Genomic DNA, 14,722 nt, shown 5'->3' on the forward strand with positions numbered 1-14,722 from the left:
TAGGCAATCTAGCTAATCCCTTTGGGTTTCAGGTTCTCTTTTAAATTGAGTTTATCTCCTGGAGGTTAAGAATCTGGAAAAGGGATACATGGCTCTGGGGTTTCCAATCCCTGCTTTATAGGATTTCTGGCTTTTGCTTCTATCCCACTTTCACTGCATTTATGAACTCTCTGAGGTCAGGGGCTGTTTGCTTTTGTTATTATCATTGTATCCTTGCAGACACCCAGTAGATATCTTCTAAATGCATGAAGACAATAAGAATCAGTCAGATCCCTGAAGAAAATATTTCTTACAGGGGCTCAGATTGTTATCAGGTCAATGTCTGTGTTATTCAACATGCTTTCATATAGTGGGCTATACGAAGCTGCCAGCAGATGGCAAGACCTTGAGTCCACAGAGTGTGGATATCTCCTTAGATGGCAGTGGTTTTTGTTTGTTTGTTTGTTTGTTTTTGCAGGTGTGATTTTAAACGAAGGGTCTTGAGATGCAGCTATATAATGTAACCCAGACATGGCTGAGTCAAAGATTTTGAAACGAGGAAGGTGATAGGGAAAAAAATATATATCAGGGGTCAGGATGTAGAGACAGATAGATAGCCAACTCATGGCCAGTCACTGGAGGGAAAGCTGGGAGTGCTTGCAGACAAGGATGTCAGACTAGTAGTTCAAAAGCCAGCAAGTTTCTCGTGCACAGTGAAGAAGGAAGTTTGGTGAGAAGTCTTTCAAAGTGGGGGGTGGGTGGAGGAGAAGGCCTATGTTGCTGCTACAGCTTTCTCTTGTCTTGTTTTGTTTGGAGGTTCTGGGACTGTCAACTTCTCATTCCAAGGCCTATGAGGAAAGCTCCAGGAAAGGCCAGGAGCAGTTATGGCCGCATCCTCATTCCAAGATCACTCAGAAATCATCCCAGAGTCTCTAGATGGGTCTGAAATGTCAGCATCAGTACCGTTAGAATATAAAGACACTCACGGACGGGTCTGAAATGTCAGCATCAGTACCCTTGAAATATAAAGACACTCACGGATGGTGAGGGACAAGGTAACAGAGGCGGAGATTGGAGGGATCCGGCTACAAACCAAGGCGGTACATATTTTGTAGATAGATACAAATAGACTTTCATCTGCAGAAATAACAATAGTTGTTTATAAACCATAGTTAGCCTGATCTGACAGTTCCTTCAAGTGTTACTCATCTTAGGACACATTCACTGACTGCTTCAAGTCACGAGGCTGTGTCCTTCCGGCATAGAGAGGACAAATTCTGGTCTCATGGAGCCTCCCCTCCCCAGAGCCCTGCCCCACTAGGAAAAAACATAAACAGGATGCGGGTGTGGATCCACCCGCCAACGCCCATGTCCAGCAGAGAAACAATTACAGAAGCCAGACCTTCTACCTTCTGCTCCCCCCAAAACATTTTAACCCACACTTCCAGTGGAGGGAGAAATGATAGGAAGAAGAAGCTAAGAGGGCTCTGAACCCCAGCTCCATCAGGAGGAAAAAGGGAGGGACATTTGGATGCAGTACTAGTGTCGTGTGTGACGTGGAGGGGAGAGGAGGCTGGACCAGGAAGAGAAAGGGGGCAGTTCTGTCCAGATGAAGACAGCCCATGTCTACAACCTTAGGAGAACTGAGGTGGCTTGGGGATTCAGAACTCTGGTGATGGGAACAGTGTGGAATCATATCCTTGTTGACATGTAATTTTGTAAATCAATGTTAAATCAGTCATAAAATTTAAAAAATAGGGAAAAAGAGAGAGAGGACAGATCCTGAATAATTTTACAATCTGGGACATGTATATCCACTGGTATATTTTTTCAAAACCTTCTACTTAACCAATTCAGCATTTAGCTTTTATTAGACTAGCTAGACTGTGAGTGTAGCCCAAAATGAAGGTGCAACAGGTGTATAATGTGTTCTCCTTCCAATATGTCTATAGGACTCCATACCTCTCTCCTTTCAGCTAGTTACTCCATCATCACTTTATCAGAGAGGACACAGACAACAGCTGATCTAAACAGAACACCTCCCTCACTATTCTTATTCTGTTTTTCGCTATAATACTTTTTATATCACTTGATTTATTTTGTTTCTAATGTCTCTCTTCCCTCCCATCATGAGACAGTAAACCCCAACAGAGTAGAGGTAGCCACTAGCAAGCACATAATAGAAGTTCAATAAATATTTATTGACTCAGTGCATGAAAGGAAATGCATGACACTAATGTTTTTTCATGACTTTACGAGAGTGGGTACTGTAAACACAAATGTCTAAAATAGCAGCTCCTAATACCAGGAATATCCTCTCTGAATCCCAGAATTTGAACGTCAATGGCTTTTATTACTTGGTTTCTTCTAAATTCAACGATCCATTGTAAAACCACTTCTGGGTTGCAAAAGAGACTAAAATGAGATACTGCCTTTTGCTACAGCAGGGACAGAACTGAAGGAGACTATGGCAAGTGAGATCTAACAGAAGGAGAAAGACAAATATCAGACGCTCCCACTTATAAGGGGCATTTAGAATGGAAAACATAGAGTGAGGCATTAATAAGCTCACAGTAAGTTTTAGAATCTGTAAGGATTCTACAGGGGGAAGGCGAGGGGGCCAAGGGGGCAGGGGACCAGCGCCCTCTGCAGAGGGAGCTAGCTGAGGTCTGCTGACACTTATTCTGGGGGACGTAAAATTACAGCCCCACGACTGCAACAGTCTTGTAAAACAACATTTCCTCCATAGAAATGTACTATCCAAAGTTATTTTATGCTGCTTTTATTTCATTATAATCTCTGAAAATTAAGCAGAAAATACTTGCCCAGCTGTGCGATGCATGGGTGGGTGGATATATTCCATGTGCAGTGCCCAGTAATGGACAAATTCAGCATTTTTCAGAGGAAAGAGTCCCAACAGGAAATGATATTGGGGCTGGGTGATGGTGTGCCCCGGGTGAGTGCACAGGTTATCATGCGCAAGGGCCTTGGTACAAGCTTCTAGTCCCCACCTGGAGGAGGGAGGCTTCAGGAGCAGTAAAGTGCTACTGCAGGAATCTCTCTCGCTCTGTCTCCCACTGCCATCTCTCTCTGTGTCTATCCAGTAAATAGACTACTTTAGAAGAATCTTAAAAAGTAGACCAAACAGCCAAATCCATAATACAATTATAATTTTTTCTCTACTTAGAAAATAATACTTAAATTCATTTTACTTTCAATTTGTTTATGAAGCTAACTGTACAAAAGCAACAATCCTCATTTTGGCAGAAGTGCACAATGCATGGTTCAGAAAGTGAGTTCAGACAACGACGTTTTATGCAGACTTACAAACATATGGCAGAAGTTACTAACAGGATTGCTGAAGCAAAAAACACCGATATGTTGCATTGAGAGTTTGAAGGGTATTTACTTACAATGAAAATGAAGAGTGAAGAGAAGAGCAAAGTACAAGTTTAACAAAAGTGAAATTCTCCCCAGAAATGTCTTATTATAACTGAAAACAAAAGAATTCTATGCCCTTCTTAAATGTTGAGTGTTGACACACTAAATCCCTTTATAATGAAAATCTGTAGACCACCCAAATGTCTTGCTCCCAATATAACTTGCCAAAAATTAAAACATTACTGGAAATAATATTCTTAATTTGTATGTCTGAGCAACAGCCGATTTCCCATCTTTCCATAGGATGAGTCTTTACGTTGTGGGGGTGAAAAATGAGGCAACGCAAACTCCCTCCCTCCCTCGGAATAGAATAGCAGCTTCATAGGAAGTCATGGTTTGGTTCGATGCAGAGTTGAATAGGTAAGAGCACAGTAATTATCACATACTGTCAGAACCGAAGAACAAACAACTGATTTGAACACAGTGTCTCAGACTACAAAAGCAAATAACATAATCACACTTTTTCTTAAAGAAAGCGACGCTTTCGCTATATAATGCCACCAATGAAAGCACTTGCTGCATTGAGTTTGAAGTAACCTAGATAGCAAAGAAATGCTTCTAGTCACTGTTCCAGGGAATATGGGAGCATCCTGGTTATTTTACTCTGAAATGGCACTTATCACAATGGGATTTTCTTTCAGATACGACAGGTCTATGGTCAGTCGATGCACCTGGCCAGGTCACAGCTTGAGTCTAATCTCATATATATGAAAGCAGAGCCTTCATCTTTCAGAGTTTGTGTCTCTTTTCCTAGAGTCTCTATGAAAGCTGTGCCTCCATCTTGAGAACTAAGATGAATTAAAGAATATGAAGCAAGACAGTGTGGAAGTAATGTAACACTCATCCTTTAAGGCAATAATTTAACCGATATTATTTCTATAAAGTTAACAAGTTCATTGGAAAATGAATGTGAGTCATGACAGCCGGTCTTTAGTTAGTGCCTCATGCAAGTTGTTTAATTAGAAAATCAAGGTAAAAAAAGAGACAATAGCAATATACATATGTAGCTCACATTGTTACATTCATGAACCAGAACGATTTCAACAATATGTTCCTGAAAAATGATTCATCTCCACGGAACAAAACTAATCTTATCTCACTCTGTAAGAGCAATAGCATAGTTTTGAGGAAAGGCTACAATGGGTGATAAATAAAACACCACAACTCTTTTTTTTTAATGTATTAATGAGAGAGAGAGAGAGATGGCGGAAGAGGGAGAGAAGGAGGGAGGAAAAGGGAGAGGAGAGATGGGGAGGGAAAGAGGGGGAGGGAAAGGGGGAGGAGGAGAGGGGAAGGGGGAGAGGGAGAGGGAGAGAGAAAAGGAGAGAGAGAGAGAGAGAGAGAGAGAGAGAGAGAGAGAGAGAACGAGAGCATCACTCTGGCCCATATACAGTGGTTGAACTCCAGACCTCATGCTTGAGCATCCAAGTTTTGTCCACAACATCAAGCTCTATGCCTCTCATATAACAATTCTAACTATGGATATGGGACAGATTATTTAAAGAACTTTGTATCCTAGATTTCTCATGTTAGATATGCCAACATATGTTTCCAATTGGGCTTATTTTTACTGGTTTTCATCTGAAAATATAATCCAGTTATTCTGTTCAATAATTACTTGCTTCTATTTTACAGAAATGAATCAAAGCACAGTATCTTCAGTTACACTTAGCTGCCTTCATCAGAGAGTTAGTATTCTAGAAGGAGAAAGGAAACATAAAGCCAGAAGCAGTAATGAGTACAGATGAGTGGCAAAAGAGAGGACACTTACTAGTTATATAGGAGTAGCCTGGTTAATAGATTGGCTACGGGTGTATGAATAGCATTAAAAAAATTGAACTGAGCATTAAAAAGATAAGAGAATTAAAGTAAGCACAGGGCACGGAACATGGATTCACCAACAAGGATATGGAGCAACAGGGATCTTCAGTCGCTGGAGGGAATGTGAAATTCTACAGACACTTCGGAAGATGATTTGTCTGTGTCTCATAAAGTGAAACAGATGCTTGTCATATGACCCGACAATTGCATTCTTTAGTATTTACCCCAACGAACAGAAAAGTCATGCTCACACAAAAGCCTACTTGGGAATTTTTATAGCAGTGCTGTTTATGTTTTCCAAAACCTGAAAGCAACCTCATTTCCCATTCTGTATGAGATGGATAAACTGTGATATGTCCAGAAATGGAATATTATTTAGCACTAAAAAGAAATGAACTACCAAGTCATGAAATGTACGGAAGACACTTACATATATACCAATAAGTGAAAGATCTCTGGTCAGTACTCCCAGAGAGAGAAGCTCCCAGTGGAAGGGATGAGATACAGAGCTCTGGTGCTGGGAATTGTATGGAATGGTGCCCTCTGAAGCCACAGTCTTGCTTATTGTGCACCTTAAACTGCTCTAAGAAAACTAATTCAGGCTGGGGAGGCAGCATAGTAGTTATGCAAGCACACTTTCATGCCTGAGCTTCTGAGATTCAATCCCTGCACAACCCCAAGACACAGCTGAGCAGTGGACTGGCGCCTCTCTCTCTCTCTCTCTCTTACTCAAATAAAGGAACAAGATAGTTTTAAAAAAAATTTAAAAGTCTACTTTTTACAGGAAACATTGGCGAAAGAACCTTGGAGACAATATTCCTAGAAAATATACACACGAATTAAGCAAAGACATGAAGTTAGAAAGACACTACTAAGGGTTCAGTGATGCTCAGAATGGTCAAGGCACAGTCTTCTAAGTCAGTAATGAGTCATCGACTCATTAAGTTACTATATGAGGAATAGGGTGGCATATGTTATTCTAAGTATATGTACATATATATATATATATATATATATATATACACACATGTTTGTGTATTTCACGTGTGCTCTTAAGAAAACACACATCATTATGTATTCATATGTGAGTGTGTGCATCATCCCTGGAAATGTATGATTGCTCTGATGAACTTAGCCATGAATGCAATCAGCAAACACTACTGAGTACATATTATGCGCAAGCGCTACTTAAATGAACTGAAATTTACTCAGCATTATCAACCTTTGAACAATGACACTGATTTTGCTAGTTCATTATAACAACACCCATGTGTACAAATCTTTCAGATAATTTTTTTCCTATGGGTGATTCTTAGGAGTACTGAATATAATAGCAATAGTACTTTTATTTGTAAGTTTATATACATAAACACAATGATATCACTATAACTGTCCAACATCAAGTATCACCAGCTTAAAAAAGGAAAAGTGAAAAGTGCCGTAGGGCCCAATCTGATGATCTCTTTCTGCTATCTTTTCACTCAACTTTAATGGCTGTTTGTTCATTATGGTCTCTTTATCCATCTTCCACCTTCCCTCATTTGAAGGGCTTTCATTCTGTTGAGTACATCAAACAGCGTAAGAATTATGTTTTTCCCCCCTGGAATTTGAAAATACACTGTTTTCAAAGGTGTGTTTTCCCCATGGATCTTCAGGTATTATTTTCTTTTCTTTGAACTACAGAAATTTAAAAACAGACCATATATTGATTTCTTCTCCTTTGCTGATCCTTAAAGAAGGCAACAGCTATCAAGACTCATCATCAACCTACTGAGGACACCACTGCAGTGACCCTTAACTGGCAGCAATTTTGGCTCTTTGTCGGCGATATCTGAAGCCGGCTTTTTATTGCTCACACTGGAATCTACTGAGTAAGAGAAATGTGGTGAAACAGCCTCTAGTGCACAGCACAGGGCCCCCCGTGCAGTCCCCCACAGCCCGCAAGGAATCATACACTCCAAATGATGAAAGGTGCTAAGATTGAGAAAGCCTGTTAAAAACTAAACAGACAAGTAAAAAATAATTGATATTCATTGCTTCAGGTGCAATTCACAATAGTCTACAGGCGTTCATTAGCATGGGTATTGCTCACACTCTTAGTCCTTGGTTCTCAGAAACAATCTAAACTTAGCAGAGTATACAGAGAACTATAACCACCTGCTGGTTGAAAAACCAGACCAGAGGAGAAAACACACAGCAGCACCTGGACTGGAGTTAGTGCACTGCACCAAAGTCAAAGGCTCTGGGGTGATGGTGAGGGCTCAGGTCCTGGAACATGATGGCAGGAGGACCTACAGGGGGTTGACTGTTATATGGAAAACTGAGAAATGTTACGTATGCATAAACTACTGTATTTTACTGTTGACTGTAACCCATGAATCCCCCCAATAAAGAAAAAAAAAGCATTAAGAAGTAAAGGACTTGTATACTGAAAACTATGAGTCATTACTCAAGAGAACGAAAAAGATATAAAGAAATGTATGTCCCATGTTCATGGGTCAGAAGAACTTATAGCCTGAAAATGACTACTGTACCCAGAGCCATATACAGATTTAATGCAATCCTCATCATGCCCCTACCATATTTATTTACGAGAATAGAACAAAAATTATGGAAGTTTATCAGGAATCAGAAAGCATCTAAATTTGCCAAAGCACTCTTGAGAAAAAATAACAAACGAGACTAGAGGCATGATACTTCTTGATCTCAAACTATATATAACACTACTATAATCAAAACTGCCTGGTACTGGAACAGAACTAGACATAGTGATCAGTGGACTGGTACTGAGAACCCAAAAAGCAGCCCTCGTACTTCATAGACAGCTAGTTTTTTTACAAGGGGACCCAATATATTAAATAGAGAGGATCTTGTCCATAAATGCTGCTGGGAAAAATTGAGTTGAAACACGTGAGAGAATTAAGCTGAGCTACTTCATCCCACTACACATAAAAGGGAGCTCCAAATGGACCAAGGATTTGGTAATTAAACCAGAAACTATCAACATTTAAAGGAAAACATTGGCAGAAGTCTCTTTTTTTTATTTATTCATTTTTTGCTGCCCTTGTTGTTTTTATTGTTGTAGTTATTATTGATGTCATTGTTGTTGAATAGGACAGAGAGAAATGGAGAGGGGAGGGGAAGACAGAGAGGAGGAGAGAAAGACAGACACCTGCAGACCTGCTTCACCGCCTGTGAAGCAACTCCTCTGCAGGTGGGGGGCAGAAGTCTTTTTGATATAAGTTTTAAAGGTGTCATCAATGACTCAGGTCCAATCACAACAAAAACAAAAATAAACCAACAGGACTGCATCAGATTGAAAAACTTCTGCATGGCAAAAGAAACTATCGCCCAAATAGACTCCTTACAGAATGGGAGATCTTTTTATGCCACACATCAGACAACCAAAATATATAATAGAGTTCACCGAACTTCAACAACAAAACGACAAGCCACCGCATCCCAAAGTGGGCAGAGGCTATGGACAGAGTATTCGCCAACGATGAGATCCAAAGGGACAGCACATGTATGGAAAAGGGCTCATCGTCAGAGAAATGCAAATAAAGACAATGATGAGATACCGCTTTGCTCCCATGACACGGTCATTTCCCACTTTGTCGTGTCCCTTTCTGAGCCTCTCTCTCAACATCATAGGGACACAAAGTCGTGTCAAGTGTTACCTTCATCTTCTGAGGCCACCCGTATCTTATTTGTTTTCCTTGGTGCCAATCTTTCTGGGAGAGTTAATAATTGGGGCGGGGGGGGGAAGCTTTAAAAATATGTCTCTAATGCTCGGTTTATTACAAAGGATGTCATATTTAGTAAAAGGTGAAAGATTAATGTTATCTGAAGATGTGATATTAAGAAGCATCAAAGAACTAAAAATAAAGCTGAGAAGCAGTGAAAGTACTAACACAGTTGTAAAGAAGAAGAATGAGGGCGCCGCATGGTGGCACGTCTGGTTGAGGGCATGTGTGCAAGGACCCAGGTTCAAGCCTGCAGTCTCCACCTGCAGGGGGAAAGCTTCGTGAATGGTGAAGCTGCGATGCAGGTTTCTGTCTCCTGCTCTGTCTCCCTGTTCCTCTCAATTTCTGGCTGTTTCTATCCAATAAGTATATAAAGATAATAATTATATATTCAAGGAGAGAGAGAGGGAGAGAGAGAAAACCTGGTGAAAAGAATGCAGAATTACCACTGAGTTCTTGCAGCTCAGAAATAAAAGATGCAGAGCGCCTCAAAATGTGGTTTCTTGGACACTAGTAAGGGATTTGCTTGGGGGAGTTGTTGGACAGCAGATTGTAGGACTGAACCTTGCAGTAAATAAAATCAGAATCTTTAGGAGATAGGGTTCAAAAACCTTCATTTTATTAAAGTCTCCAAATATTTATGCATATTAACTTTTGGGAATCACAAAAGAAAGGGTTTCTGGTCCTTTAAGTTTAAAAAAAAAAAAGGTCAAATCTTAACTAAAGTGAGATGTGTCCCAGTAATGTCTCATTATGTTAGTGTGATGGGCAAAGTTTTTTATTTTTACATTGTAATGACTCAGAATTTTATCAGGGTATAAAGGGTGGTATTGTTTTGTGAAACTTGCTTCAGTCATCAATATGTGTAGCTAGTATGCGTCTGTTCTCTTCCTGTGTTGCAGGTAAGGAGACAGGACGCAGCTCTTTGGAGCGGCTATTTCACATGACAACAGGGGCATCTCAGGCAGTGACAGCTATGAGGAATTCAGTTTCTGACCTCAGAAAGAAAAGATGGGCATTCCTGACTTGTGTGCCATCTAGGACTGACATGACAAATTAAAGTGTGTGCTATTTTCCTGTAGTGAATATCAGATATGTGACCTGACAAGTCTTATCAAATCCACTGTCTGGCATTTATTATTTCTGATTCACTTGGCTATGAATAATATAATTGGGGGGGTTTGGAATATATGTATACTGGCTCTGAAGCCCAGGACAGAAAACTGACAGACTTGGGAGATACAGTTTTCATCTCCTCTTTAAACTGAGGGTCAGGGCATTTGAATAGAAAGGGATGTATAGGAAGAGACGCGCTGCCAGTACACATAGGGCAGGACAAAAGGGAGTTCGTTTTCTGAACAAGGTTATGAAGCCAGTGGGTTTCTGGGATGGGCAAGCTATGATGATGAAGAAAATTTTGGTGCAGATTTGATCAGAATACCAAAAAGAATTCTTACTTAAAATGTGGAGTAGAAAAGAAGGAGGAGGAGGAGGAGAAGAAAGAAAGAAAAAAGGTTTAGAATGGTCTCCAGTTACTATGCAAAGTACTATCCAAGGTGAGCTAAACGTTTTCTAGGGCCAGGTCGAGGACTGAAGAAGCAGCTGTGGGCATCTGCATGCCACGACGGGGAACATGCGGCAGTTAAGGGGAGCTTGGGAGCGAGACAGAGGCAGAGCTTCATCAGTGCAGTCCACTTACTCAAACAATATTCACTCAGTCCTTTCTCTTATTTAGACAAAAAAAATCTTTCCTTTTTCTTGTTTATGAAAAAGAAGCATCTAACAGATAAAATTATACAATGGAATGTGATTGATATAAAAATGAAGATAAATTGTACCGGGTGTTTAGAATGAGTAGGAAAGACATGGCAAGAATGAGGGGAAATTCCTGCAGGGTGTAGCTTATTTAAAAATAATTCTTATAAAAGAAACTAGACTCAAAATTACGTTTGGGATAAGACAGTGTAGTTGTGTCATTTGGTTAAGAAAGATGGATGACGTTTTGAACTCTCAAGCATGAGGCTGAGTTTGATCCCAGGTATTACATAAGCCAGAGAACTCTGGAACATGTACACACACACACACACACACACACACACACACACACACACACACACAACCTTTTCTTAACTTATTTTTTTAAATACTGTTTTTATTTATTTGATGGAACAGAAAGAAATAAAGAGAGATGAGAATAAGAGAGACATACCTGTAGCCTGCTTCCCTTCTGGTAAAGCTTCCGCCCTGCAGTTCGGGGCTGGGGGCTTGAATCCGGGTCCGTGTGTGATATGACATATGAGCTTAATTGGAAGTGTACCAACACACAGTCCTAATACTTTTTTAAAGAACCAATCCAATGACATAGAGACTAGCAACAACTTGCAATGTATTTACATACTTGATATCCTGTCTTTGAAACACATTACATGGAGGATAACTTCTCAAAACTTAGTCAGGCACCGAGCTACAGTTAATGGTGAAAAAACAAAGAAACTAGTATAGCCACAGCCCTTTGAAATATGACTAAAATAGGCCTACTAGCTATCTACAAAATGGAGAACCCCCAACACTTCATCTGTACTACTCCAGCCTTTAGGCTCATGATTGGTCAACAATTCATTCGTCTTTGTATGTCAACTCTCTTTTCAGCCACAAAGTTCCAGATGCTAGCATGATGCCAACCAGACTTCCCTGGACAGACGACCCCACCAATGTGTCCTGGAGCTCTGCTTCCCCAGAGCCCTGCCCCACTAGGGAAAGAGAGAGACAGGCTGGGAGTATGGATCGATCTGCCAACACCCATGTTCAGCGGGGAAGCAATGACAGAAGCCAGACCTTCCACCTTCTGCATCCCACAGTGACCCTGGGTCCATGCTCCCACAGAGGGATAGAGAATGGGAAAGCTGTCAGAGGAGGAGAGGATGGGATACGGAGTTCTGGTGGTGGGAATTGTGTGGAGTTGTAGCCCTCTTATCCTATGGTTTTGTCAGTGTTTCCTTTTTAGAAATACAATTTAAAAAAAAGTAGTGAAGACAAAAACATCTATTAGCTCAGGACATCACCTTATCATCAATTGTATCTTATCTACCTTTACTTTTGTATATACTACCTATCCAATTATCTGCCCCACCCCCACACACATCTTGAATAGTACACAATAAACATTGAAGAACTTGCTGAGAAATGACAGGAACAAAGAGGGGGAATAAAACATTTTTTAAAAGAAAAAATAAACAGCAGTTGATATACTCTAGATTAGCCAGAATGGGAAGTCCAGGCCATGATCAGTATGAATTTCAATGTGACTAAGCAATTGGAAGCAAGTGAAAGAGCATAATGTTCGCCCAGGGGAATGGTGAGAAACTAACATTTGAAAGTCAGGTTGGCTCTGGTGAGTGACTTAAATCATGTTTTACCACTTAGATCTTGTATGTTTAGTAACGGGGAGCCAGGGAGGATGACTAAGAAGTGATGAGATCTGAAAGAACCCTTAAAAAAAATATTTGGTGGTAGATTACAGATTGGATTTGGAGAGACCTTAGGCTAGACTAAAAGGTTTGAAAACCACCCTAGTGGCTCCTGGGAGTACATGAGGCTCCCTAGAAGTTCAGGACCAGAGATGGGGTGCTTCTCCTCACCAGAAAACTTCCTGAAGAGGAGACAGCATAGATATCGCTCCTTTCTTCGGCCTATTTAACTCTTCGACTTGCGCTTCAAATGGCCTCTTCCATATCAGTCCTGAGCAATCTAGCCTCCAAGTGTGTCGGCCTTCTTTTCTCTTCAGTCTCCTGCTAACTTACTTGAGGTAGTTTAGATGAGAGCTCTCTGCTTATTTCTTGGATTTTTTTCAGACCTCTGGTTGACTTGCCTTTCAGGTCAATCTTTTCCTGTCTTGCAGACATTGCCGCTTCTCCCTATTCCAACACATTGGTGTTTCCACTATCCTTTTCTTGACCTTTGTGTTTCCTGTTTTTAGACCATACCACCCCACTTCATCTATTCCCAGTACATTTTATATGCACAACCTAAATTTTCAAAGAATTCAACATATGACTATAGATTATAATTACCTTCCCTACCCTTTATGTCACATTTTGCCTTATGATCTAATAGCTCTAAGAATGCAATCTGAGTAAATAGGAATTTACCTGTCAACAAAGTAATTGTGTTAGCTAAGTGCCATCACAACTCTCAGTTAAATAATCTAAATAATTAATAACCCTTATCTGTTCTCATCCTAGAGTGAGTTGGCAATTGCAGTTGATGCTTTGTTCACATTTACTCACATAAAACCCAGCAACCTGTTTGTACTATCTTTATCCTTCCTTAAGCATGCTAATGTTTTACATTTTATGTCTAGACCCTGGATGCCAAGCCCAGGAAGGCTGAGTCACAAGATCTACTTCAGAATTCGGGGGGGGGGGGGGAGAGGAATCACAGCTTTTCTATCTATAAATACATTTTTCTGTTTCCATTCATTCATATGTCTGTCCGTAAATTCATTCTTAATTTTCAGATTCTTCAGAGCACCAAGACTGACCGCTTGAGTGCTTGGTGGGAACAAAAAGGACTGGGCGGATGGAATGTCTTTGTCTTTCGCCAGTTAAAAACTTTCTGGCTTTCCAAATCGCAGAATTACTTAGGGATTACAGGAGCAGGGTCTACGGTGTCCTCAAAAACACGAAAATTAGCTCTGTTCTTTCTAAGTAGAGTGAGGGACTGATGAAGCATTCTTTTTTTTTTTTAATATTTATTTTATTTATTTATTCCCTTTTGTTGCCCTTGTTGTTTTATCATTGTGGTTGTTGTGGTTATTGATGTCATTGTTGTTGGATAGGACAGAGAGAAATGGAGAGAGGAGGGGAAGACAGAGAGGGGGAGAGAAAGACAGATACCTGCAGACCTGCTTCACCGCCTGTGAAGCGACTCCCTGATGAAGCATTCTTAGAATGCAGTCAACCCTGGCGATCAATGGGGTGACAGATGCCGCAGCCAGATCACCCTCACATCCATTTGATACAGTCAGATGAAATGAAACCCAAGTTGAAATTGGATTTTTAGTGATCAAGAAAGAAACCAGAATTAATATCTGTAGTGTGTTACTGAATTCCTTTCCACTGGTGGTCACCTAGTAACCAAGCTTCCATCTCTCTTCACTGGCCCTGGGCTCACCCAAACTAATTCATGCAGCTATATCCTATTCCAGGCTGCCCTGTCACAGCTGTACTGCATCTTAAATAGAACAGAATATACTCACAGGATGTCCAGCCTGGTTTTCCTAGTTAGAAATCCATTCGATTTCAAGAATAAATTATACTTGCTAAAAATAATGTGTCATCGATTTTTCTCAAAGCTATAAAAAATCTCTTTTGGCCTGATATCTGTTGCCTATTAATGAAGATGGAATATTCTTTCAGGGAAATGACATTAAGTCGTAGCTATCCTTACCCTACGATTTATACATACAGTGATCATCAATACTTGAGAAAAACATGTTAAAAAACTTTATGTAAGGAAGGGGGGAAAAAAAGGAAAGTTTGACACCCCTTTCAGGATGGCAGCCAAGGGTCAATTTTAAGTAATAAGAAATCTTTTATAACCAGAAAGGACTAACAGGTGACATGCACTGATGTTAAGGAGGATAATAAATGTACTTTTTAAGACATGTTTTTGAAGAAAAAAGACTGTCATCTAAGGCAAGTTCAAGTGGAAACTCTCACTGAACATCTTATCTT

The 14,722-nt window shown here is 40.3% G+C and overlaps 1 protein-coding gene across 13 annotated transcripts in view; it reads right to left on the reverse strand.

Annotated features, from left to right (window-relative positions):
* Nucleotides 1-14,722, reverse strand: part of CEP128 (centrosomal protein 128) — a 278,921-nt gene that overhangs the window by 97,995 nt on the left and 166,204 nt on the right. The gene's annotated exons all lie outside the window — the stretch shown is intronic.

This window comes from Erinaceus europaeus, chromosome 22, assembly GCF_950295315.1.
Source record: "Erinaceus europaeus chromosome 22, mEriEur2.1, whole genome shotgun sequence".
NCBI classification, from domain to species: domain Eukaryota; kingdom Metazoa; phylum Chordata; class Mammalia; order Eulipotyphla; family Erinaceidae; genus Erinaceus; species Erinaceus europaeus.